This window comes from Thamnophis sirtalis, unplaced genomic scaffold (assembly GCF_051295495.1).
Source record: "Thamnophis sirtalis isolate CommonGarterSnake01/CBP01778 unplaced genomic scaffold, rThaSir2_p1.2 scaffold_4, whole genome shotgun sequence".
Classification (NCBI taxonomy): Eukaryota; Metazoa; Chordata; class Lepidosauria; order Squamata; family Natricidae; genus Thamnophis; species Thamnophis sirtalis.
This window is the reverse complement of record NW_028261384.1, coordinates 71766291-71793846: the sequence shown is the minus strand read 5'-3', so window position 1 is coordinate 71793846 and position 27556 is coordinate 71766291. Positions and strand designations below refer to the sequence as shown.

At 42.2% G+C, this 27556-nt stretch overlaps 1 protein-coding gene and 1 pseudogene across 8 annotated transcripts in view; one reads left to right on the top strand and one right to left on the bottom strand.

The window, feature by feature from the left end:
• The window catches only part of SUGCT (succinyl-CoA:glutarate-CoA transferase), a 440539-nt gene that overhangs the window by 375811 nt on the left and 37172 nt on the right, over window positions 1–27556 (bottom strand). The window lies entirely within an intron of this gene.
• LOC148045911 (E3 SUMO-protein ligase KIAA1586 pseudogene) lies at window positions 7960–9237 on the top strand (annotated as a pseudogene).

Sequence of the window (27556 nt, the reverse complement as noted above, 5' to 3'; positions counted from 1 at the left end):
AGGCTATTCATGCCTTTTTTTAAATGGGCCCATTTTCGTGAAAAACGGGTCATTTTGGGGAGGTTTGCAGAGTGCAAAATCTTCTTTTTTCCTTTTGGAAAGCTCTTTAACTGATTGATGAGAATTACATTGACCAAGTGCTGTGCCAGCAGAAAGTCTTAGGTGCTGCAATTGTCAGTGATTTTTTCTCCAGCACATGGATAAATACATCTGGAAACATCTACCTACCTTCCTACCTACCTACTCTCTCTTTCCCTACCTATCTACTGTATTTCTCTCTATATATATTTCTCTATTTCCCTCTACCTACCCACCTATTCTCTCTCTCTCTCTCCCTACCTATCTACTGTATTTCTCTCTCTCTTTCTATTTCTCTCTCTCTATCCCTCTACCTACCTACCTACACACACTCTCTCCATACCTACCTACTACCTACCTACCTACCTATTCTCTCTCTCTCTCCCTACCTACCTACTGTATTTCTCTCTTTCTCTCCCTCTCTATCCCTCTAACTACCTACCTACTTTTTTTAAAAAAAAAGTCTCTTCAAAACCTTGGTGTGCGTCTTATGCTCCAGTGTGTCTTATACTCCAAAAAATTAGTTATTACCATCTGGCAGATAGTATAGGATAATAAAAGCAAGGGCAAATAGGCAGAAAAACAGCTTCTATCCCAGGGCAGTCACTATATTGAATTCTATGGTATAGTGCAATATTAATGCAATATCGGGTTTTCAATTATATAGCATGTAAAGGATGTGTTTTTGTGTTTTTATTTTTATAGTTATAATGTACACTGAAGATGGCATTTAATTTTGTTGTACAATGTGCAATGACACTAAACTAAACTAAACATAATTAAGACAGAATATCAGTAAATAGCCCGAGCCTGCAAAGATGAAGTAAGGAAAGCTAAAGCTCAAAATGAAGAAAGGCTTGCCACAAAAGTAAAATATAACAAAAAAAAGCTTCTTTCAACATGTCAAAAACAATTTAAAAAGTCAGGGAAACAATTGGTCCATTAGTGGGAGAAAGTGACAAAAAAGTGATAAATAGGGAATAAGCAGAACTGCTTAACTCGTTTTTTGCATGCATCTGTACACAAAAGGGAAAAACAGTCCAATTTATAAAAAACAGTATGGTAAAAAACAGATTAGGAATACAAGTTGAAATAGGCAAGAAAATGGTAAGTGAGCACCTTCTCATCTTAGACAAGTTCAAATCACCAGGACCAGATGGATTACACCAAGGTTCTGACACAACTGACAGATGTAATTTCAGAACCACTGAACTATAACTTTCAAAGATCCTGGAGCACTGGGACATTAACAAAGGACTGGAAAAAATCTGATGTAGTTCTCATCTTCAAAAAAAATGGAAAAAAATAAATCCAGGAAACTACAGACCTATCAGCCTGACCTGAATACCTGGAAAAGATAATCAAACAACAAATTAGAGAACACCAAGAGGTCATAATCAAAAATGGGTTTGTCAAAAAAGATCATGCCAGATAAATCTTACTGCATTATTTAACAAAGTAACAAAATTAGTGGACAAGAGGAATGCTGTGGATATAATTGGCTTGGATTTCAGTAAGGCATTTGATAAAGTAGACCACAACCTACTACTTAAGTAGGTTAAGATAGAAAATAAGATAAGATAGAAAAATGTTAGTTAGACAGCATCACCACAAGATGTGGTCATAATTGGCTAACCAATGACACTCAACGTGTAGTCCTCAAATGGAACTGCTTCTACATGGAGGGAAGTATGCAGTGGGGTACCCCAAGGCTCTGTTCTGGCCCAGTAGTCTTCAACATCTTCATCAATGATTTGGACAAGCAGATAGATGAGGAACTCATCAAATTTGCAGGCAACACCAACCTGGGAGGAATAGCCAACACTCCAGAAGATGCACTTAAGATACAGAAGGATCTTGGCAGACTTGAACATTGGGCATTATCTATCAAAATGAAATTCAATGGTGAAAAAAGTAAGGTTCTACATTTAGGCAAGAAAAACAAAATGCACAGGTATAGGTGGTACCTCGCTCAATAGTAGTAACTGCAAGAGGGATCTTGGAGTGCTAGAGGACAATCATTTAAATATGAACCAGCAGTACACTGCAGCTGCCAAAAAAGCCAATACAGTTCTAGGCTGCATTAACTGAGGGATAGAATCAAAATCATGTGAAATATTAAATATCACTTTATAATGCCTTGGTAAGGCCACACATGGAATACTGCATCCAGTTTTGGTCGCCACGATGTAAAAGTTGACACTCTAGAAAGAGGGCAGAAAAGAGCAACAAAGATAATTAGGGGGCTGGAGGCTAAAACATATAAAGAATGGTTGCTGGAATTGGGTATGTCTAATTTAATGAAAAGAAGGACTGGGGGTAACATGATAGCAGTGTTCCAATATCTCAGGGGCTGCCTCCAAGAAGAGGGAGTCAAGCTATTCTCCAAAGCACCTGAGGGCAATGAACTATAAACAAATGCTTATAGTGGCAATATATTCACCAAATAATAATCAAGAAGATTTCTATGGTAAATTGAACAAGAAAATAATAGAATTGGAGTATGAAAATATATGCATTGTAGGTGACTTTAATGTAATTGTGGTTGCAAATTTGGATGATAAGACTAAAAAAAAATCAACCAAAAAATTATAAAAATGCTCCCAAAAACCTCTTTTTTAAAGGTGGAATAATTAGGTATTCAAGATGCTTGACGAATGTTACCTATACTTAAAAAAGATGCGAATCTTTTAGAATGGCAGAAGGGTATCAACAAATTTGTATGGGCAGGAAAGAAGCCGAGGATAAAGATGAAAATAATGCAAGATGTACGCGAGAGAGGAGGCTTGAAATTACCTAACCTAAAACTATATTATGATGCAGTGGCGCTATCTGTAATTAGTGATTGGACTCATTTAACTAATGATAGAATATTGAATATTGAGGGACACGATCTGGTATATGGTTGGCATGCTTACCTGTTATTCAACAAAAAATTGGACAAGAATTTTGAAAGTCATATTTTAAGAAATGCTTTACTGCGGGTCTGGAAAAAATACCAATATAAATTAAATGACAAGATACCCATGTGGGCAATTCCTAGACACGCAATTGAAAATATGAATATAGCACAAAAACAGGATAGAATTACCTACAGACAGCTTCTTATCTTGGAAAGGGGGGTACTACAACTAAAATCTTTAGAGGTTATTAAAAGAGGAGAAGGTAGTTCAAACATGGTTCCAGTATGGGCAATTACAGGCTAGGTGGAAAATAAATCAAAAAATTGGTTTTATTCAAGTTGAGGATAATCTGTTTAAACAAATAAGAGATCAAAGCTTAATGCATATAAAGAGGATATATAATGTATTAATACAGATGGATTCGGAAACAGAATTAGTTAAAGATTGTATGATAATGTGGGCTCAAAACATTGAAGAACCAATAATGCTGGATACATGGGAAAGAATCTGGGTAAGAAATGTGAAATTTACACAAGCTCAAAACCTGAGAGAAAATTTTTATAAGATGTTCTATAGATGGCATTTAGATCCTAAAAAGCTGGCTTCTATGTATCCGAATTTACAGCCTAAATGTTGGAGATGTGGCTCTCTCGATGCTATATATTTTCATATATGGTGGACCTGCCAAAAGGTTAAGGCATTTTGGATAAAAATATGGTGGATTATGCAAAATATCTTTAAAAGAAGGATAAAGTTTACTGCTCAGTTATTTTTACTAGGTATAAGTGTTGACTTTACAGTGGTAGAGACTAACTTGATTCTGCACCTAATAACGGCAGCAAGACTGTTGGTGGCGCAATACTGGAAGAAGGAAGACTTGCCTACAATTCAAGAATGGACATTAAAAGTTACAAACTTAGCCGAGATGGCTAAAATATCGGCATATCTTAAAGATCACTCAAATGAGAGATATAAACGAGACTGGAAAAAATGGATTGACTATATACAAAATAAATACGGGACCAAGAAATTCCAGTTAGCCTATGCTTAAGATCAGAAATGATTTAAATTGTTTAAAGTTAGCTCAGCAAGAAGAAGCTAAGATCAATGTAGAGATGTTATTAATTTCTTTATTTCTTTTTTCTCAATAGACTTTAGACTGTGTTTGTTAAAAATCCATACCGTGTACAGGTTCTGGGAAGTCAGGGGGGGAGGAGGAGGGGGGTTGAGGAGGAGGGTGGAGGGAGGGAGGGGTATACATTAGGCTAGACAAGAATTTGGTGGTAAACTAGAACTATTTTGACACACAAAAAAATTGTACTCCGATGTCTCACTGATTGAGGAATGATGAAATGTTTGTTTTAAAAGAAAATAAAACTTTTGAAAAAGCAAGATGCTTGACGAGAAACGCATCCTGAGAAAAGTCAATATACATTTTACTCAAATAGACATATGTCTTTGTCCAAAATACATCTTCCGACAGTGCTGACTCTTCAGCTTTGAAACAGAGATTAGCACTGTCCCCTAGAGTTGGGAACAAGTAGCACATATGTGCAGGGGAACCTTTACTTTTTTTATACAAGAGATAAATATTGAAACAAATACTTGGGCAGATCATAACCCAATACAAGCTATGTATATGGAAAGGACAAAAGAAGAAAATAAGGTGGACAATGAATCAAACAATTTTAAAAGACAAAGAATTTATACAATATATGGAAAGAGAGTTGGAAAGAGAGACTTTTTCTTTAAAGAGAATAGAAAAGAAACTTCATTACAGAATGTGATATCACAAAGGCATATATTAGAGGACTAACTATAATGTATGTGGGAAAGAGAAATAAAAAAGAGACAAGGTCAAAAGAAACTAGAAGAGTATAGGAAGTTAGAGATGGAATTACAAAAAGAGCCACAAACAAAGAACATAAAAAATGAAATGGACTTTAAAAGCATAAGTTGAATTTAATAAAGAAGAAACTAACACAAAAAATCTTTGAGAATGCAAACAAACCAGAAGATGGTTGGCATACAGACTGAAAAATGAGAAAGAAGAGAAACTGATCCATTAATTAACAGATGATGAAGGGACTTCATATTATCGAAATGATGATGAAAAGAAAATAATTCATGATTATTGTAAAAAATTATATGATCAAGAAAAAATTCCAGAATGGAAAATAATGATACTTAGAAAAAGCAGAACTACCTACAATACCAGAAACAGCAAAATAGCAACAAGAAGAAAGAATAACAATGATGGAATTAACAGAAGCAATTAAACGACAAAAGACTGGCAAAACACCAGGCCCGGATGGGTTACCAGCAGAACTAAAAAATATTATAAGTAGCCCAATGTTGGAAGTATTTAATGAATTACTGTTAAGAGGCAAAAGTACTAAACTCTTGGATGGAAGCATGTATTACCCTCCTACTGAAAGAAGACTCAGATTTCCAACAGATAAAAAACTGTAGGCCGATATCAATGTTGAACGTGTACTATAAAATATTTACTTCAATAATGGCAGAAAGATTGAATAGATTTTTCAATCAATTTATACACAGAGATCAAAAGTTTCTTACCTAAAAGACAAATCAAAGACAATATAACAATGTTGAATACACTGGAATATTACAAAGTACACTCGGAGAAGCAAATGGTGTTGATTTTCTAGATACCCAGGTGTTTGATAATGTGAATTGGCAGGATATGTTGATGTAAGTAAGAGATGGACTTTGGGGAGAAATTTATTAATATGATTAAGAGAATATATTATAAACAAACTGCAAAGGTGAAAGTAAATAGAGATATGACTGAAAAGGTTAACATTATGAAAGGCACAAGACAGGGATGTCCTCTGTCTCCATTATTGTTCATATTGACGTTGAAACAGTGGTGGGTTCCTACAGGTATGCACCAGTACGCCCATACCGATAGCATAAACCGGGCATCCATTTCCATACTGGTGGAGCCAGAGGCCCCCGTACCGGTATGGTCCCTCCCTGGCCTACCCACGTTCACTCCCCCCACCCACCTGGTCACAGCTCAGTCTCGCCCCGCCCGTCCAGTTACACCATGCTTCCCTGCCTGCCTACCCGCCCACCGCTCACTGACTAGCTGGCTTGCTGATTGCCCCGCCTCTGAGAGCCCTTTATATACCATGGACAGCCCACTTATTTCTTTTCCTGGCTTGACTCTCGTGTCTTCCCTTACTGACTCGATCCCTGCCTTGCTGACTTCCTGCCCGATTGTGTTACTGCTGCCTCCTCAGATAAGTAAGCCTACAGCTGCGACTTCACGGAGTACACGGGTGTGGGTGGAAGTTACTGGGAGTGCCATCCAGCTTCCCAGTCTATGCAAGCCCCGGGAGTGGCTGAGGCCTTCCTTGCAGCTGCTCCCCAGGCTCACATAGACCGTGGAGCAGGCAGGCGCTCAGCGGGTGACTTTGCTGGGTGCATGGGTGGGCAGGAAGGGGGGAAACTGGTTTCATCTGCAGTCTTTTGGGGGGAAATTTATTCTTTTGGTGTTTTCCTGGCACTGTCATAGTGTGTGTGTGTATGTGTGCGCGTGCGTGTGTAATATCCCGCCTTTAACTACACATTAATGTCAAATACTAATATTTTCTTATACATTTTAGTGACTTTTCCTTACATAATTGGTGTTTTCTTTCATAATTTTAGATTTCTAACTTCTATTTCTGTTAGTTAGCCATTGATGACTCAAACCTGTGAAAAGTATTCAAAGCCTTCTCCTTGATTTTAATTGTCAATTTATTCATTCCTGCACATTCTAATATTCTCTTTATATATTTTCATATCTTTGTTTTTCCACTGTTGTGCAAACACAATTCCAGCAGCTGTTAACATGTGTAAAATTAAATATGTATTGTATTCCCTTTGAAATATCCAACAAAATATTTCTGGTTTAAAATCCATATCTTGCTTTACCATTGCTTCTAACCATGACACCACTAACTCTTGAATAGCTACCTGGGCTGACCTAAGTATTAAACCTAATTCATATATTCCTGTTTTTTGAACTGAGGAATAAATTTCAGAAAAAGAAATTTGTATTGCTCTGTGAATCTACCTATGACATTCATTCTTCTTGATCTAACTTCTTAGATTAAAAACTGTATCTTTCCTGTTTGTTGTCCTTCCTGAAAAGACTGTACATTGTTGGGTGAAACAGAGGTTCCTTCTGTCACCTGTAGTCCTCAGCTTACAACCACAATCGAGTCCAAAGCACAATATTGTTTTATTTCTTTTGCAGTTAGTGTTATTTAACAGGATGAAGAAGAGGCAACAGAATATGACCACTTTATTCTCCAAAAACCAAGATAGGAGCAATCAGCTGATCCACAACAGTCACCAGCACTAACACCACCAGCACCATTACCACCAGCGCCAGCACCACCAGCGCCAGCATGACCACTTCCAGCACTTGAAGTTGGAGAAAGCAGCAAGACTATCGCCGCCACTGAAAGTCTTCCAAAACTTCCTGACTGCTGGAGTTTGCAGCAATATAAAAACTTCAAGGACAAGTATGATGGACTGGCAGTATGTGACAAAGGGTTAGATTGTGAGTACTATGCGAAACATGGATTCTCATTAGAGAAAGGTATTCATGTTTCCAGACAATGGAAAAATTTCCAGGTTGTGGCAGCAGGGACAAATAAGGAGAATCAGGAATCATCTCTCAGGAAAAAAAATGAAGGAACATTTTCAATCAAAATCACACATTATTTGTAGAGACAACAATAAACAATGGGAGCAGGATGCTTTAACCAAATCCATAGATAAGCCAACTGGCAAATATTTATCCAGCACTAGCACAATATTTTTTACAGTTTACAATCTGGCACAAAGATGCAAACCATTCTCAGACATTGAAGGGCAGGTAGATTTGCTAAATGCAATTGGAGTAGATATGGGAGTAGGCTTGCATTCACGGAGATCCACAGTGAAAATAGTTTAATTCATTGCAAACGAAATTAAAACCACTGTGTTTGCCAGCATTATTGCAAAGAATCCAAAAGTGTGTTTGATAATTGATAAAGCCTCAACGCTATCAATGAAAGCAGTTCTGATAGTTTTTGTTAAAGCTGAAGATTCAGAATGTCTAGCAACCATTTTTGTTAAGCTAGTGAAATTGGAGAAACAAGATGCAGAGACCATATGTTCTGCAGTGATGGGAAGCTTACATAGAGTTGGGTTTACCACTGAATATCTGCATAAGAATTAAATAACATTCTGTTCCAATGGTGCCAGCATTATGCTTGGGAGAAAATCTGGAGTCAGCACAAGAATAGCTAAAGACTTCCCAAACATTGTAATCTGGCACCACTTGAACCACCGCCTCCAACTTGTGCTGGATGATGCCATAAAACAAATCAAACAAGTGAACTACTTCAAGATATACCTTGACAAGATACACACCACTTTCCATAAATCCTGCAAGAGTGAGATCGAATTTTTCAAAATCTTTGAACAACTGGGCATTGAAATCCTGAAGATTAGCAGAGTTTTGGGACCAAGATGGGCTGCCTGTACTTTAAGGGCAACCATAGCTGTGTGGCGTGCTTATCCAGTGCTACATCAGGTTTTTCTGGGCAATGAAAAATTCCCAGGCATGGCTGCCCGTTTTGAAAATGTAAATTTTTTGAATGATTTGACCCTTATGATTGATATTCTAAATGAGATTTCTCTTCTGTCAAATGCCCTGCAGGAGAGAAACACAGACATCATCAAGGCTGAAAAATTGCTATTGTGATCAATTAAAGCATTTGAAATGCTTAGATGGGGAAATAGCCCATATGAAAAAATGATTGACGGAATGATAGCTTCAGAAGCCTTCAAAAACATAAAATTAGTTCAAAATCAACTATTTGTTGCCCTTTCTCGTGAAAAACATTTGGAAAGCATCATCACCAATTTGAAGAAAAGGCTGATGGATTACAAACATCTAAAAACAGGTAGCCAATTGCCAGATGCAAACAAATTACAATTTCTCACATATTTGGAGCCGGATTACTGGAACATTGAAGATGTAGTCATTCCATGGGCAGAAGCAGAGGAAGGATTGATTGAATTTGGCAAAATGTTTAATTATGAAATTGATTTGAATGGCTACAGAGATTTTTTTGAAAATGTATTCAAAGATCCAAAAACTACAAAATTCTTGACAGTATCAAAAAAGCTAGAGATATTGTCAGGACAATTGCCGTAGGTTCAGCAGAGGTGGAAAGAGAATTTTCAAAAATGAACCTCATATGTTCAGAGCAAAGAACCCGCCTAACTGTTCCAAACATTAGTAATCTGATGACAATAAGCATTGTTGGCATGCCTATTAAGAGATGGGACCCAATTCCTACAGTCAAAAAGTGGCTCAGAGCACACATCACACGGCTGATGATCCATGAGTGAAAAGCAGGAAAAGTGCAACTGAGGAGTCCGGAAGTCTAAGAACAATCTGGAAACATCTTCAACCCCAAAACCAACAACACAAGTAAGTACTTGAGTGTATCTCTTTCATTGTGTTATTCTTATGTAAGGTGTAAGTGCATGCAATTAAAGTCTTCCTTTCTGTGTCTCTTCTTTGTGCAGGTCATTGGAGCAAGGTTGTCAGTGATGTTGAAGACACGCAAGGACAGTCATCTTCCTTCTGTAAGTAGCTCTTTTATTGTTTTGTGTGCTGGTTTCATCCTTAATGCAGTGCATGCAATTAAAGTCTTCCTTTCTGTGTCTCTTCCTTCCTTCCTTCCTTTCTGTGTCTCTTCTTTGTGCAGGCCATTCATTGGAGCAAGATGGTCAGTCGGTGATGTTGAAGACACACAAAAGGACAGTCATCTTCCTTCTCTATTGTTTTGTGTGCTGGTTTCATCCTAATGCAGTGTATGCAATTGAAGAGTTTATTTCTGTGTCTCTTCTTTGTGCAGGTCATTGGAGAAAGGTAGTTAGTGATATTATTTAAGTAATAAGTGCACAAAATAATAAATTTACTTTTTTATATCTTCTTTTTTAATATATTTTTTTATTTTTAAGTTTTAAAACAAATACAACAAAGACTCCTCCTTTTTTACCCTCTGTAGAAAGTGTATCAGTTGGTTACAAAAAACCTTCGTGCATCTCTTCCACAGTCATCAATCATAATTCATATTAACTTAAATATTTTAACTCAGATATTTACACATATTACCATCATACCTCCATTTTCATTTGACTACAATTGTTTAAATGTCCATCATAAAATATATGAAGATTTAAAACATAACCACATACTGGCATTTCATTTGCTATTTCTAAAATCCTCCAGTAACATTGAATCCTTATGGCCTATTCTAGCTAAACATCCATAATATCTAGTAACAAAAATTTCTAATCCTCCTTACCAAATCACTGTTTTTAATTTATATCCAGTTTCTTTATGTTGTACCTATACATATATATTTTACTTTGTATCATTATCCCTCCTTTATTTAACTGTATCTTGTATCATAACATTTTTCCTCTAATAATCAAAATTTAACTAAATTTAACTTAGTCCTTTTTTATTGGCCTTTATATATAACCAAAAATATTTCTAATCTTCCTTTCATGGGTATCATTCAAATATTCATATCCAATTATTACTTATTATAACAATACATATGTATATATTATCATTATCAATTATTTATTTGACTATATCTATTGTCACTAAATTTCACTAAGTTTAACTAGTTTTAAATTATGCACTTCCATCTATCAACCTGTATCTTTCCAGTAGCAAAACAGTCTCATGTCTTCTGCCATTTGTGGTATCAGTCCTCTAATCATCTCCTTAATCAAATTTGTATGGACTCCTCTTAGCAACTCCTTGCTTATAAAATCTCTCATGTAATTTTGATGCCCTTCATCTGTTTCCTTAATCAGCTTGTCTTTAATTGTCAGTGGTGTTATCAATGATGTTGCTAATAAATCTTCTCTCTTTAAATCCATAAATTATTTTGTTTTTTCTTCTTCTGTATCTTGCCATCTGGGGTAGAGTTCCCCTCCATTTAATTCCTCTTTCAGTATTCCACTCTTTCCATTTCCATACACAAACCAATCACCATAGATATCAGCGGATTTCATTTCTTTATGGTAATTTTCCTTCGGTTTTTAGGACTCTTAACCTCCACTTTTGCCACTTGATAAACATCTCCAACTCCGTTCTCTCAAATGTATTTGATAATTTCTGAATTTCTAACAATATCTTTTGCAGGCTTAAAATTTCTTTCTGCTGTCGAAGTTGTGCCATTATCTCCAGCTGACAAACACCGTTGCTCTGGCTTGGAAGGTTTTACAAGATTAAGCATAAATTCACAATAAGATCTTATTTTCACTTTTCTCTGGTTAAAGATATACTTCAAAAGAACATCTGTATGCTTTTCTTCTTATCACTGTCTATAAACAAATGGTGAAACCTTGAAGTGCCAAGCCAAAATAATTAGCAAGGAAAGTAAGAGTGTTTTGTTTTGTTTGTGGGGTGAGTTCCAGCTTGCCACTCCTGAGGAAGTGGACAAGGCCATGGGAGCGATGAGTGCCGCCACCTGTTTACTGGACCCGTGTCCCTCCTGGTTGGTTTTGACCAACAGGGAGGTGACATGAGGCTGGATCCAGAGGATTGTTAACACCTCGCTTCGAGAGGGGTCTTTCCCACATCCTTTGAAGGAGGCAGTGGTGAGACCCCTCCTTAAGAAGCCTGTTCTAGACCCAGCTGTCTTTAAAAACTACCGTACCATCTCCAACCTCCCTTTTCTAGGGAAAGTTGTTGAGAAGGTGGTGTCCTCCCAACTCCAGCAGACCTTGGATGAAGCGGATTATCTAGATCCCTTTCAGTCTGGTTTCAGGCCTGGTTACTGCACCGAAACTGCTTTGGTCGCACTGACCGATGAACTCTCGCGAGCCAGGGATAGAGGGCATTCCTCTATCCTGGTGCTTCTTGACCTCTCAGCGGCCTTCGATACCATCGACCATGGCATCCTTCTGCGGCGGCTAGTGGAGGTAGCAGTGGGAGGCACCGTCTTACAGTGGTTCTTCTCTTACCTCTCTGGCAGGTCGCAGTTGGTGTTGGTCGGAGGACAGAGGTCGATCCCTAGGCCCCTTGAATATGGGGTGCCGCAGGGCTCGATCCTGTCCCCCCTCCTATTTAACATCTACATGAAGCCGCTGGGGGAGATCATTCATCAGTACGGGATTAAATACCACCAGTATGCGGATGATACCCAGTTGTATCTGTCCGCCCCGTGGCAACACATTGAAGTGGTGGAAGTAATGTGCCAGTGCCTGGAAGTTGTCAGGGTCTGGATGGGAATGAACAAGCTTGCACTCAACCCTGACAAGACTGAGTGGCTTTGGATGTTACCCCCCAAAAATAGTCCAGATATTCCACCGTTAAACCTGGGGTGAAATTCTACACCCCTCAGAGAGGGCTCGCAACTTGGGTGTTCTCCTGGACCCACAGATAACATTAGAACACCATTTGTCAGCTGTGACCAGGGCAGCTTTTGCCCAGGTTCGCAGTTGCGGCCCTACCTGGACCGGGAGGCACTCCAAATGATCACTCATGCCCTCGTCACCTCAAGGCTGCAGCATCCCTCCCCTCGCTCCTCGAGTCAGTAGCCGAGCTGGCAGTTGAGCTCCCCAGGCTTATAGTTCTGGGGGACTTTAACTTGCCATCGCTCGGTGAACGCTCTGATGGGGCGCAGGAGTTCATGGCTTCCATGACAGCCATGGGCTTGACCCAGGTAATTCGGGGCCCAACCCATACAGCGGGTCACATGCTCGACCTTGTATTTCTCTCGGAGCAGTGGATGTGTGATCTTGGTCTGAGGGGTAATGAAATCATACCCCTGTCGTGGTCAGACCACTGCCTACTGAGGCTTGACTTCCGGAGGCCAAACCCCCACCGTAGGGAGGAGGAACCGACCAGGTGGTTCCGCCCCAAGCGACTCATGGACCCTTTGAGGTTCCAGACGGAGCTTGGGGTAATTCCTGGCGCTCTCGCCCACAGTTCGGTGGAGGCTCTGGTTGCCGCCTGGTATTCGGCGGCATCGGGGTCTCTTGACCGGATTGTGCCACTACGGCCCCTCCGGGCCAGTGGATCCCGGAGACCTCCTTGGTTTACCGAGGAACTCCGGGAGAAGAAGCGCCGGAGGAGACGCCTAGAGCACCTGTGGAGGTCCGATAAGTCCGAGGCGAACCGAGCAATTCTGACCACCTGCACCAAAGACTACATCCGGGCATTAAGAGATGCCAAAAGAACGCATATCTCTGCCTTGGTTGCGTCCGCCGAGTCACGCCCAGCTGCCCTGTTTAGGATCACCCGTTCCCTCCTTAATAGGAGGGATCTGGGAGACCCCTTGCAGGGTAGGGCTGAGGACTATGCCCAGTTCTTGGCGGACAAAGTTGCTCGGTTTCGGTCGGACTTGGACTCCACCACAGTAGATCCAGCCGAGACACAGGGGGATTACTTGGCAAGCCATCTCTGGGTTGAGTTCCAGGATGTTGCCTCCGGGGATGTGGACAAGGCCATTCGAGCTGTAAGTGCCTCCACCTGTATTTTGGACCCGTGTCCCTCCTGGCTGGTTGCCAACAGCAGGGGGGTGACACATGGCTGGATCCAGGCGGTCGTGACCGCCTCCCTTCGGGAGGGGCACTTCCCTGCCGCACTTAAAGCGGCGGTGGTGAGACCCCTCCTGAAGAAACCATCTTTGGATCCAGCCATTTTAAACAACTATCATCCTGTCTCCAACCTCCCCTTTATTGGGAAGGTTGTTGAGAAGGTGGTGGCCTTTCAGCTTCAACGGGCCTTGGAGGAAGCTAGTTATCTTGACCCCTTCCAGTCCGGCTTCAGACCTGGCTACAGCACAGAAACCGCTTTGGTCGCTTTGACCGATGATCTCTGGAGGGCCAGAGATGGAGGCCATGCGTCCATCCTGGTTCTCCTTGACCTCTCAGCGGCTTTCGATACCATCGACCATGGTATCCTTCTGCGACGACTGTGGGAGGTGGGGGTGGGAGGCACTGTTTTGCAGTGGTTCTCCTCTTACCTCTCGGACAGGTCGCAGTCGGTGTTGGTCGGGGGGCAGAGATCGTCCCTGAGGCCCCTAACATGTGGGGTGCCGCAGGGTTCGGTCTTATCCCCCCTACTTTTTAACATATACATGAAACCGCTGGGCGAGATCATTCGGAGGCACGGGATAAAATACCACCAATATGCGGACGATACACAATTGTATCTGTCCGCCCCGTGCCAACTCAATGAAGCGGTGGACGTGATGAGCCAGGGCCTTGAGGCCGTTAAGAACTGGATGAGTGCTAACAAACTGGTACTCAACCCGGACAAGACCGAGTGGCTGTTGTGCTTCCCTCCCAATAATTTGGCTGACATTCCAACACTCAGGCTGGAGGGTCAAATTTTATACCCCTCAGACAGGGTCCGTAACTTAGGAGTCCTCCTGGATTCACAGCTGACTTTCGACCATCAGCTGTCGGCTGTGACCAGGGGGGCATTTGCCCAGGTTCGCCTGGTCCGCCAGTTACGGCCCTACCTGAACCGGGAGGCTCTCGCAACCGTCACTCCAGCCCTTGTGATCTCTAGGCTGGAATCCTGCAATGGGCTCTACATGGGGTTGCCCTTGAAGAGCATCCGGCGACTGCAGTTAGTCCAGAATGCAGCCGCGCGAGTGATAGTGGGCGCACCACGGTTCGCCCACATTACACCCATCCTCCGCGAGCTGCACTGGCTACCTGTCGGTCTCCGGGTGCGCTTCAGGGTATTGATGACCACCTTTAAAGCACTCCATGGTAGTGGATCTGGATATTTGAGAGACCGCCTTCTGCCGATCACCTCCCTCCGACCGATTAGATCGCACAGGCTGGGCCTCCTCCGAATTCCATCCGCCAGTCAATGTCGACTGGCGACTACACGGAGGAGAGTCTGTTGCAGCTCCGACCCTGTGGAACGAGCTCCCCGTTGAGATTCGTACCCTCACCACCATCCAGACCTTCCGCACAGCCCTCAAGATCTGGCTCTCCCAGCAGGCCTGGGGATAGGTTTCCAATTTACCCGCCCGAGTGTTGACTGTTGAATGCATGTTGTGGTTTACCATTTTATTTTGTTCACTATTGTTTGTCTCTTGGTACTGCACCCCCTCCCCTTGTGATTGTAAGCCGCCCTGAGTCCCCTCAGGGAGAAGGGCAATATCAATAGCAATAGCAGTAGACTTATATACCGCTTCATAGGCCTTTCAGGCCTCTCTAAGCGGTTTACAGAGAGTCAGCATATTGCCCCCAATAACAATCCGGGTCCTCATTTTACCCACCTCGGAAGGATGGAAGGCTGAGTCAACCCTGAGCCGGTGAGATTTGAACCGCTGACCTGCTGATCTAGCAGTAGCCTGCAGTGCTGCTTTTAACCACTGCGCCACCTAGGGCGGCCTATAAATCTCAATAAAATGAGTTAAAAAAAAAAAAAGGCTTGACTACTGTAATGCGCTCTACATGGGGCTGCCCTTGAAAAGTGTTCGGAGACTACAATTGGTCCAGAATGCAGCCGCACGAGCGATACTGGGTGTACCTAGGTACACCCATGTTACACTGATCTTCCGTGAGCTGCACTGGCTTCCTATCGGTCTCCGAACATTCTTCAAGGTGCTGGTTATCACCTTTAAAGCCCTACATGGCCTAGGACCTGGATATCTCCATGACCACCTCCTGCAACATACCTCCCAGCACCCAATAAGATCCCACAGGGCGGGCCTTCTCCGGGTACCGTCGACCACACAATGTCGTCTGGCGGCTCCTTGGGGAAGAGCCTTCTGTAGCTGTCCCGGCCCTCTGGAACGATCTCCCGCCTGAGATCCGGACCCTCCCCACTCTCTCGGCCTTCCGAAAGTCTGTTAAGACCTGGCTGTTCTGGCAGACCTGGGGCTGCTGATCTTTGATTGGATTTCAGCCCCATTATAATCGAGTGTATGTTGTGTCTCTTTTAACCTGTTTCTGTTTGTATTTTAAATTATTTTTAATATTTTTAAACTGTTTTATGTAAGCCGCCCAGAGTCCTTCGGGATTGGGCGGCATACAAATCTATTAAAATTACAAATTACAAATTACAATACACAAATCTCCAACCTCCCTCTGTTGTAACAATTTTCTTTGTTTCCTTTTTTTCTTTTTTATATTCCAAGTTAATCAAAAGTCAGTAGTGAAGAAGTAGAATTTTAGTCCATAGGTTACAAAGAATAATAATAAGAAAAAAATAAAAGAAGAAAACTTAGTCCATCTGTTTTAAAAGGCTTGCATAAATTTCATCCATGAACATAGGCTTTAAAAAGTAAGATATCCCACTGTCCAAAACCATTCAAAGCTGAATTCCGTCACTTATTTCTTCTGTTCTCAAATTTAAATTAACTTTAAGTTTTTTATAGGCAGTCTCTTTTAAAATGGCAAACATTCCTCACCAACTGGAAACACTTTCCCTTTTTGTATCCTTCCGTTTTGGAGCTGCCCCGATTTCATCAGTCTAATGGCTAGATTTTTTGTCGCCGGCTTGAAAAACTTCTCTTGGATCCATCAGTGACTTTGCGATGTCCCTGAGATCAGCAAGATGTATTCTTCCTGTTCACAGTCTCTGCGGGACGGTTTAGGTCTGATTGGACCACTCACGGCAAAAGTATCGGCTGTGGTCTCAGAGCACCGAGACCTCACCTTTGTATCATTGCGACGTTGGCTCCTCCTCTCTTTATATCTTCCTTTTGTAGATCATTCATTGGGGCAAATAATTCAGTGACATCGACTTGGCCACTTCCACCCGGTCACATGACTGCCAAGCCACTCACAGCCAGTCACATGACTGCCAAGCCATGCCCACAAAATAGGCCAAACCTACAGAATAGGTCATAAAAAATTTTTAAACCCACCACTGCGTTGGAAGTATTAAATAGAAATATTAGACAAGGAGATACAGGGCATGGAAACAAAAAAGGTAGAATACAAATTGCAGGAATTTGGTTTTTATTTTAAAAGACCCACAAGAAACAGGGCCAAAACTGTTTAAAAAAATAGAAGAGTACGGTGAAGTGGCAGGATTGAAAATAAATAAGGAAATAAACTAAGATTTTAGTGAAAAATATTACTGAGAAGCAGAAAAGAGAGTTAATGAAGAGATATGATATTCAAATAGCAAAGAAAGTAAAGTATTTAGGGGTTCAATTGACAGCAAGATGTGTTACAATTAAGGAAGATAACTATTATAAGCTAATACAACAAATTAAGATCGATGTGGAAAAATTTGCAATTATCATTAATAGGAAGGATAGCCACAATTAAGATGGACATATTGCCAAGGTTATTTTCTTCTTCCAAACAATTTTGATAAAATTGGAGTAAAAATACTTTGAAGATCTTAATAAAATAATAGTGAAATATATTTGGCAGGGGAAAAAAGCAAGAATTAATTTAAAAATGTTACAAGACGTAAGAGCTAGAGAAGGTTTTGGATTATCTAATTGGGAACTGTGCTATCAGGCAGCAGTGTTAACCAGGGACGTGCAGTCAGGGAGGCAAGGGAGGCAGAGCCTCACCACTGTCATCATGAAAAGAAAAAAAATGTAAAAGGAAAAAGGCAAGAGCTGAGGTCACCGTGAATGACTCTGCTTAGTGCTTAACTGTTTAAAAAAGCCTCTAAAAAAGCGCCCTCTACAGGAGGAGTCAGGAGAACGACGTGCCTCATCTAGTCTGACTTTAGGCTTTTTATGATCACTCGAGCAGAGTTCAGCAAGGGTTAAAAGCCTAAAAATTCCTGACGTGGGTGAGGCATGTCGTTCTCTTGCCTCCTTCTATAGAGGGAGCTTTTTTAGAGGCTTTTTTAAACAGTTAAGCAGAGTCATCCACGGTGACTCTGGCAGCAACTAGCTCAGTCTGACCTTAGTTCTTGCCTTTTCCCTTTTACATTTTTTTTCTTTTCATGATGACAGGCAAGAGCAGAGTTGAGATCCTCTCTGAAACAGCTGGAAAAGGTACGTGTGGGTCAGAGGGAGGGGGAGGAATTCAAACTTCATCCTCAAGTGTAGATTCCTCCCCAAGTGTAGTTTGATTGCAGGCAGAGCCACGTTGTCTTTTCAAACACACACACACACACACACACACACACACACACACACACACACAGTTGGATAAAACTATATAAGCCCAGCTTCACTGATTACAAGTTTGAAAAGGCAACGTGGCTCCGCCTGCAAAGGCTCAGATCAGCTCCAATCCAACTTCTGTGTTTGTGTTTGTTTGAGAGAGAGTGAGTGAGAGAGGGAAGGAGATAGTCCAATCCAACTTTTCTGTGTGCGTGTGTCTGTTTGAGAGAGGGCGAGGGAGGGATAGAGGGAGGAAGGACAAATTGCTGTCACTTTAAATCAGAACTGAGCATGCCTGGCTGTGGAATTCTGAAGTCCACAAGTCTAAAAAAATTTGAAATCCACCACTGTGTCAGTGCCTCACCAGCCATAAACCTCACCGCACGTCACTGGTGTTAACATGGATGAAAGAATGGGTTGTACTTAGAAATAGAAGGCTATTGACATTGGAGGGGCATGACTTGCAATTGGGCTGGCATGCCTTCTTGTGGTATGGGAAAAATAAGATACACAGTTACTTTCAAAGACACTATATAAAAATCCTTTTGTTAACGTGGGAGAAAACTAGAGAACAACATTATTTGAATATACTGGTTTGGCTTTTGATGATGGACGCACTTATACATTCAAATATTATTAATATGGGAAATATTGTTAGATATAAAGATATTTTGATTGAAAAGGGTGTGTTTAAAACTAAACAAGAATTTAAAAAACAAGGGATTGATATAGTTTGGTATACGCAATTGCAAATAAAATCTAGATATGAAAAAGATGCAAAATTATATGGATTTTATACAGAATTGGATAAGATATTAACAGGAACAAATGAGAAAGTGATAAAAACATTTTATAGTTATTTACTGCATATTAAACTAGAAGAACAAGTGGAGGAAACAATGATAGCATGGGCAAAAAAAATTGGTTATACGATAAATTAGAAAAATGGCAGCAATAATGGGATAGAAACTATAAGTTATCAATTTCGACTGCATATAAAGAGAATTTGTATAAGATGTTTTGCATATGGCATTTTCTATTGGCAAGGTTAGCGAAGATGTTTAAAGATAAATAAGAGAAATGCTGAAAATGCCAACAGACACCAGGATCATATTATCATACTTGGTGGACATGCATAAAAGCCAAAAAATATTGGATAAAAATATGTACATGGTTGGAGGAGATGATACAACAGCATATTGATCTGAAACATGAATTATTCTTGTTGGGGATTTTACCAGAAATTTAGAGTAAAGAAAATGTATATTTGATAATTCATGTAATAACTGCAGCTAAGACAAAATTGGAAAAATGCAGAGATTCCTATGGGTGAGAATGTGACTAGGAAAATATTAAAATGTGCAAAAATGAACAGGTTAACACTTGAAATTAAAGAAAAGGAACAATCTGATTATTATATGGGAATTATTTTATCAATATTAGAAAATAAATAGGAAAAGTGGAAAAAAGCAGATGAGTAAAATAGAGAAAATGTTTTAACAAAGTTAAATAAGTTAAGATGATTGTTATAGTATTAGGTATGGTATATATTAGTATTAGAATTAAGTTAAAAATTGATAAAATTATAAATATTGCGGTAATTTGTAATTGTTAGTGTATAAAATATTTGCATAAAATATTTGTACCCAGATGCCAAGTTTAATGGAAGATGATGTTTGAATCAAAATAAAATTTATAAATTATAAAAAGTATGTAGTAGAACTTTTTGATTTTAGAGATGTTTTTAAATAAAATGTTAATGTTTTAAAATTTAGAAAATGTATTTTTCCCTCTTTAGGATTAAAACAAATGAAAATATAGTGAATTTTATTAATATAGATTATGATAATCTATAAAGATCACTGAGCAAACAGAAATACATATTATTTACCACAGCAAGGAAAAGTAGACATTGTTACATCAACTCCTTTATCCAAAAATAATATATTTAATTTTTTACTATTTGGAAATTGCTTCTAGATTTTGTGCTTGTGATGGGAAAAAAATTAAACTTTTGTCTTTGTTGATTAGACACGTTTGTTGTTATAGAAATGGCTAGTATATACTATTGTATAAAAGTAAAAAGTTGCGGTTGTAATGTATTATCTTCTACTGTGCCAAAGAGAGTTGGAAGGCAACACTTTTTTGGTTTTCCTTTTCTAACCTACATTTTCTCTTCTTCCCCTTTTTCTTTCCCTTGTTTTCCACTACTTTTTATTTCCTTTGTATCTTATATTTAATAAATTAATAAAAATCTGAAATTGAAAAAAACAGTATGAGCCATTAAATTATTAAAATGACCTCATAATTTTACTATGGTTTAACATGCATTAGAAATAATTTTGAACATCTAATATTTTGGAAAGAATATTCAAAAGTTAACAGGAAAGAAGAAGGTTCGTTCATCCATTTATTCCTAGCAGAATACAGTAAATGGACTATACTCTGGTAGTGATTAAGAAGAAAAAGATTTACATAGGGTTATATTATTTCTGTCCAAAAATGCATATGAAATGTTTAAAGTAGAGCTCTTCAGAAGTACAATAAATAAAATATAGTTCAGAAACTGGCTTTTTCACTCTGACAAATGGCACTTATTTTTGCATTGACTTATATCAAATTATAACAGAGCCTTTGCATTTCATTTGTTTGCAACTTTTGGTAGGAAATAAAAATGTATTTTTACAATTCCTGAAAGCATAAATAAAAATGGAAAATACGATTCTAAGTTGCTTCTCAGGTCAGCCCTTATACATATTCTGATTCTGCTCATTATCAGAAATATCAAAGCATGTTTGGTTTCTAGTAATCCTGAAAAAGAATAGCTATACTGAAATCCACTGTTGCATGTCAAGTGGGCTCTTCAGCAGCAAAGGAATATATTTAATCTTTCTCTGCCAATATACATTACCAGATATATTCTTTCATTTAAAGCTAGCGACCAAATCAATACAAGCAACAAAAGCAGGTGAATATAAATAATAATGTTTGCTCAATTCAATTCCCATGTTGTCTTATTTGTTTGCAATAAATACAAATTGTTTATTTAAAGTGAAATGCTCCTTAATTCTTCAAAGTAGCTAATTTTTTCCATTTTCCATTCAAACACTTTATTCCACTGTAACTTCATTGCACACTGAAAAGCATCACATAAACTACCTTACTTAACCCAATATAAATCATATGAAAATTAAATTCCACAAGTTAATTGTTGTTCTAAAAAAAAAATCTGTTTAAAAAGTAAATAAAAATATTCAATTATTTGAAAATTGGATGGCTTCTACAATATAAACTAATAATTCTGCCACTGGAGGAAGACAAATAACAAAAATGGAATGTACAAGTCTGTATTGAAAACTAAATTGTGGAAATAAGGAGGGTAAAATATATTTCTTTCTCTGACATATTTTGTGGATTATTTTGTGTCCATTGATAGCAATTCAGAGACCCTGTTTTGCGTGACTTGGTCTCTTCTTGGTAAGGAGGAATTAAGGGAACACTTGTAGCATTATTGGTAAAGTCATCTATCAGTATAAAGTTGAATATCATCAGTATGGAATTTTCTGATGTTTGGATTCCAAACACTCAGTACAAAATTATTTAAGAGCTTTTGGTTGTTTACACCTGTTCCAAAGGTGACTGGGGGAGGGGATCAGTTGCAGGAGTTCACACCAAACCTGCAAGACAAGCTAGGAGGGATAAAAGCATCAAACATGCTATTTAGTAAATTACTTAATTTCTTTTCTTAGAAAGTTGTTATGAATATCTGTCTATATATGTCTTTCACCTTATGGCAAAACTGAGGATATTTATTTGCTTAAAACCAAATTGTTTCTGTGAAGACCTTTAGATCTCCTGTGGAACTACAAAAATTATACTTTTGGATTGGTCCTCACCATGTGATACACAAAATCTCTAGAGCTTCCTCAACCCGTAAAATCTGTATATAACATATATCATATGTTTTCTTCATAATACTGAATCATGAAAATATTATCAGCAGTTGTTCATATAAAAATGGTTATTCCTCAAAGTACACTAGGAAGATTATTTTCTTTGTTCAGTTTCCAATTAAACCAAACCATATTAGACTCCATAACACTTCATTTCTCAGTGCCTATCTAAGAACTTAAATCAGATCACAGTAATATTACTTCTAAATTACAGATGACAGTAATACTACTTCATTATTTTCTGAGCCAACTGTAAGTAAAACAGGCAGATAGAGCATTGAAACCATACAGGAAACAGCAAGAATGTTACACTGTATCTAAGAGTAATCATCAATGAAAAGAGCTATGCAGGCTGAACAGTTGAACAGCTCTGCTTTGATGTAATTGGAATGTAATTAGTTCATATTTTTTATATATAACAATTGTCTTGTTCTGGACAAAGGTTATATTTTTTTTAGTATTTGCTCTTCATTCATCTACCCTAATCCAAGAGATGCACAATATTTTTTGGCTTTTAAAATATATTTTGAACATCACATTGGTTAGTCAATGATTAAGGTGACCAGATTTTCAGATTGGAAAAGAGGGACGCCTTTGACCGGGGGGGGGGAGGGGGGGGGCTTGATTAAAAAAAAAAATTTTTGTCAAAAGGTCACCCCAGGACACTGAAACCAGCATAAATACGAATCTGTTGCCAAACAAAATTTTGATCACGTGACCATGAGGATCACGTGACCACGGTCGCTAAGTGTGAAAAATGGTCGCAACGGTCGCTAAGTGTGAAAAATGGTCATCAGTCACTTTTTTCAATGCCATTGTAACTTTGGTCACTAAATGTTTTCCCCCTCTTCGAGACTCCTCACTTCTTCCTTCATTCCTCTTGCTTATCTACCTTCACCTTATCCGTCTTCTGCTCTTTCCCTCTCTTCCTTCCTTTCTCCTTCCATCCTCTCTTCTTTCCTCACTCACTCCCTTCCTCCTTTTCTCTTCCTTCCTCCTTCCATTCTTTCAGCTTCATTTCTTTTGCCTATCTACCTTCTCTGTCTTTCTGCTCTTTCCATTTCTCTCTTCCTCTTCGCTTCTGTTCCTTCCTCCTTCCCTCCTTTCCTATTTCTTCCTTCTTCCTTCCTTCTGCCTATCTACCTTCACCTTCTCTGTCTTTCTGCTCTTTCCCTGTCTTCCCCTTTCCTCCCTCCCTTCTTTCCTTTCTAGTTCCATCTTTTCTTCTTTCCTCTCTCCCTCCCTTTTTCTTTTTTCCTTCCTTCCTCTTTCCTCTTGCCTATCAACTTCATCCTCTTTGTCTTTCTGCTCTTTCCCTCTCTTCCCCTTTTCTTCCTACCTCCTTCCCTCTTTTCTCCCTCCCTTCTTCTTTTTCTTCTTTTTTTCTTCCATCTTCCTCCTTCTCCTCCCATTCTTTCTCCTTCCATCCATCTTTTCTCCTTCCATCTTCTCCCCCCTCCCTTCTTCTTTTTTCCTTCCCCCCTCCCTCCTTCCTTCCTCTCCTTCCCTTTCTCGCACACAGGAAGGGGAGGGGAGGCTTTCTAGTCGCTTTCACAGCATAATTTCTTTATCTAACTTTTAAAAAACAGTGTGCAAATTTCGTAACCTGCGAAGCACCAAGTTATTATCTTCTGTTGTTACAAATTCACAGCTACTCCATTCTTTCCGATAGGGAACTGCATTTCCCAAGATGCCTCAGGTCCTCAAAGCGCTGAACGCGTTTTTGCAATTGACTCCAGTGAGGCCCGGTAGCCGCCGGTTGGGGTGGCTGTCAAGGCGCTGAAAGGAAGGAAAGGAAGCTGCAGCCGAAGGGAGAGACGCTCGCCCCCGTGTTCAGCAAAGCAAGCCCGCTGGCGGCGCCTGTGCTGTGGTGGGAAGCGAACTGCGGGTCCCCCCCTACCGCCGCCGCCTTCTTTACCTCTGCCTCTTCCAGAGCCCGGGGTGGCTGTCAGGGCGCTGACAGCGGAGCAGACGCGCCATTTGTTACTGCTTCCAGCAATCGAGACGGACGAGGGAAGCGGTGGTGGCGGACGTCAGCAGCGACTGTAACGAGGTGCGGAGGAAGAACGGAAGGTCCAGCCATGGACGAGCAGGCTGGCCCCAACAACAACAACGCGCTGCTCTTGCCGCCACCTCCGGATGGGAAGCAACCAAGCCTTGCAGACTCGCTTCCCACCGCACCGTGTTGTTGTTGGGGCCAGCCACCGCCGCTTCCCTCGTCCGTCTCGATCCTGGAAGCAGTAACAAACTGGCCGCGTCCGCTCCACCATCAGCGCCCTGACAGCCACCCCGGGCTCTGGAAGAGGCAGAGGTAAAGAAGGCGGCGGCGGCAGGGGGGGACCTGCAGTTCGCTTCCCACCACAGCACAGGCGCCGCCAGCGGGCTTGCTTTGCTGAACACGGGGGCGAGCGTCTCTCCCTTCGGCTGCAGCTTCCTTTCCTCTCTCCGCCCTGCTTCTCCACCTCTTTCTGGGGATTGTGGAGGAATCTTGGTCTGGCATCATTGAGGAGAATCTGCCAAGCAGTGGCGGCGGCAGCAGTGGCAAAGGCAGCCAGGAAGGTCCGATCCTGGCCCGAGAAGACCCAGGTTACCCTCCCCATCTTCTAGCGGTGGGTATTTGCTAGTGATGAGCCTCGAAACAGGCGCGCGGCAGGTTCTCCTCAATGATGCCAGACCAAGATTCCTCCACGATCCCCAGGAAAAGGCGGAGAAGCGAAAAGCAGCTATAACATCCCCCGGTTCCTCCGGCGCTCCCACGGGTCGCTGTGTCCTGGAGCCGTCGCCCTTTCCTTTTTTCTCCTTTCGCGTGCTCACTCCCCACTCCATGCGGGCGGCGGAGAGGAAGGAGTCTCTGGTGGCTGCTGCAGCAGCAGCAGAAGCGGTGGCGACGGCTGGAGCACAAATCCGGGCAGGTGGTTCTGGCTGTCCCTTCCCCAAGCATATCCCATTGCTGCTGGCGCCGCGGCGGGAGGAGCGAGCGAGAGAGCCACCGACCGACCCCGCGCGTCCCATCGCCGACTCCAACTCAGCGGGCGAAGGGGCGAACTCTCATTAGCAGCGGGGATGGTTAAATGTTACATCGGAAGATTGATGGGGTATTTTAGAATTCAATCAGCGCAGTAACAACTAAACAGGCAGGCATGCCAAGTGGCACAGGACAGGCAAGAATTTACCAGGGGCTTTTTAATTAGGGGTGGAGGGAGATGGACCTCAATTCAGGACCGCGTGAGGGAGTCCTGTTTTTTCAAGCAAGAATTCTCAAAGAGCAGTTGCTGCCGCGAACGAAAAGCAGTTTTTAACCCCAAGCGCGATGCCACGAATGTCACTATTTCCATCCAAGCCGCCACCACAATCCTTGCAAGCCGGCAAGAAAGCGGAAGCAAGAAGAAAAAAATAAATAAATAACCATCCTCCCAAGCAGCCAGAGCTTGCAAATGGCGACGTTGCAATGAGGGTCGTACTCCTGACCCTCTAAAACTCTCGGGAAACTCCTTCGCAGCCATGGGGGGGGGACCACATCACAGGAGCAGCCCCACTGGCGGGAGAACGATGGGACGGCTGCGAAAAGGCACAAGGGGGGGGAGATTGACAGCAAGGGTCCGTCCCGCCGCTCGCCTTAAAGTTCTCGCCTAGCCGAACTCTGGGGTTGCAGCCGCTGCTCCCATTCCCTCAACTCAGAGTACGGAGCGCGCGCAAAACCCTGCCATGCGGGACTCCCCACAAACCTCTCGCATATCCCCCCCCCCGCTTGCTCCGTCTTACCAGATTTTGGGGGGTATCTGTAGAGGGAATTGGACGGGACATCCACCTCTTCCACTCTGGCGTTCTGCCGGCTGGTGAGCGCTCCCATGCTTCAGGCACGGCGGCAGAGGGTATCCGGGGTTGCAGAGGGGGGGCAGAGAGGAGGGGGGTGCGTCAGCTTCCCAGTTCGCGGCAGACCTTTTCTAGCTGGCTCAAAGGACTTCCCCGGACTTGCTTTGCTGAGCAGGGGCTTTAGTAGAAAGGAAAGCAACTTCAGAGCTGGTATCGGGCCGGCAAAGGCTTCCCACTGCCGGCATGACTTTGAAGTGCGGCTTTCCTTCCACGCGGGCCGACATGGAAGGCAAGCCAGCCCTTCAAACTCATGCTGGCACTTTAGTGTGCCCCTCGGCTGCCATTCAGCGAAAGATGTTTCGCTGAATGGCGGGCGAGTTCTAAACTGCCGGCATGACTTTGAAAGGGCTGGATTGCCTTCCGCGCGGGCCGACGTGGAAGGCAAGCGGCAAGCCAGCCCTTCAAACTCATGCTGGCACTTTAGCGTGCCCCTCAGCCGCCATTCAGCGAAACATCTTTCGCTGAATGGCAGGCGAGTTCTAAACTGCCGGCATGACTTTGAAAGGGCTGGATTGCCTTCCGCGCGGGCCGAAGTGGAAGGCAAGCGGCAAGCCAGCCCTTCAAACTCATGCTGGCACTTTAGCGTGCCCCTCGGCCGCCATTCAGCGAAACATCTTTCGCTGAATGGCGGGCGAGTTCTAAACTGCCGGCATGACTTTGAAAGGGCTGGATTGCCTTCCGCGCGGGCCGAAGTGGAAGGCAAGCGGCAAGCCAACACTTCAAAGTCGTGCCGGCAGGCAGGGCTGGAGCGAGCGTGCTCCGTCCCGGTGGGTGCATGAGCGGAGCACTTTTCCAGCGCTCCTGTGCCTGGAGAGCTCCCTCTGCATATGAGCCCGGGATCCGCCATTTGCGCTCCCTTGCTCTGCCTCGCCACCTGCCTTCCCTATCTAGGGACTCCTCCAGCAGAAATAGCAGAGTCGCATCGAGCGCCGCTCTGCCTTTCTCTGTGCTCTTCTCGCCCGGACGCCCAGAGCCTCCCAGCCCGCCCGGCCCGGGGTGAGTCAGCTGCAGTGCAGCGGGTGGCGATCCCGCCACCCCCCCCTCACTCGCCCCGCCCGTCACTTACTCTGAGTTCGGAGAAGAAGCGGCGGCCCCAGGTGGCACTTTTCGCAGAGGTTTTTCCACAGCTTGTCCGGAAGTGGAGCTGGAAAGGCGAGCTCGCTCCCCGCTCACTCGCTACGCTACCCCGCCCATGCAAGCGGCAACGGATGGGCGGGGGACTCATGCGGCATGCTAAGCGGACTCCAGCCAATCAGTGAGCTGGCTGGGATGGAAAACTTTAAGCACGCCGCGTTTTCCATCCCAGCCAGCTCACTGATTGGCTGGAGTCCAGGCCAATCCAATCTGTGAGCGGCAGGCTGGGCTGGCTTAAATTTGTAGGTAGGAGGTAGGATAGAGAACAGAACGATGAGCCAGCCCAGCAAGCTAGCAGCTGATGGGCGGGAGCTGCGAGCGCCAAAAAAAGCGTGCTTTTTAAAAAAGCGGGCGGGACGCGGGAAAATGCATTGGAAAGCGGGTGTGTCCCGCCAAAAGCGGGATGTCTGGTCACCTTATCAATGATGCAAAACAGGCTGTACTGTGTCACATACATTAGCAA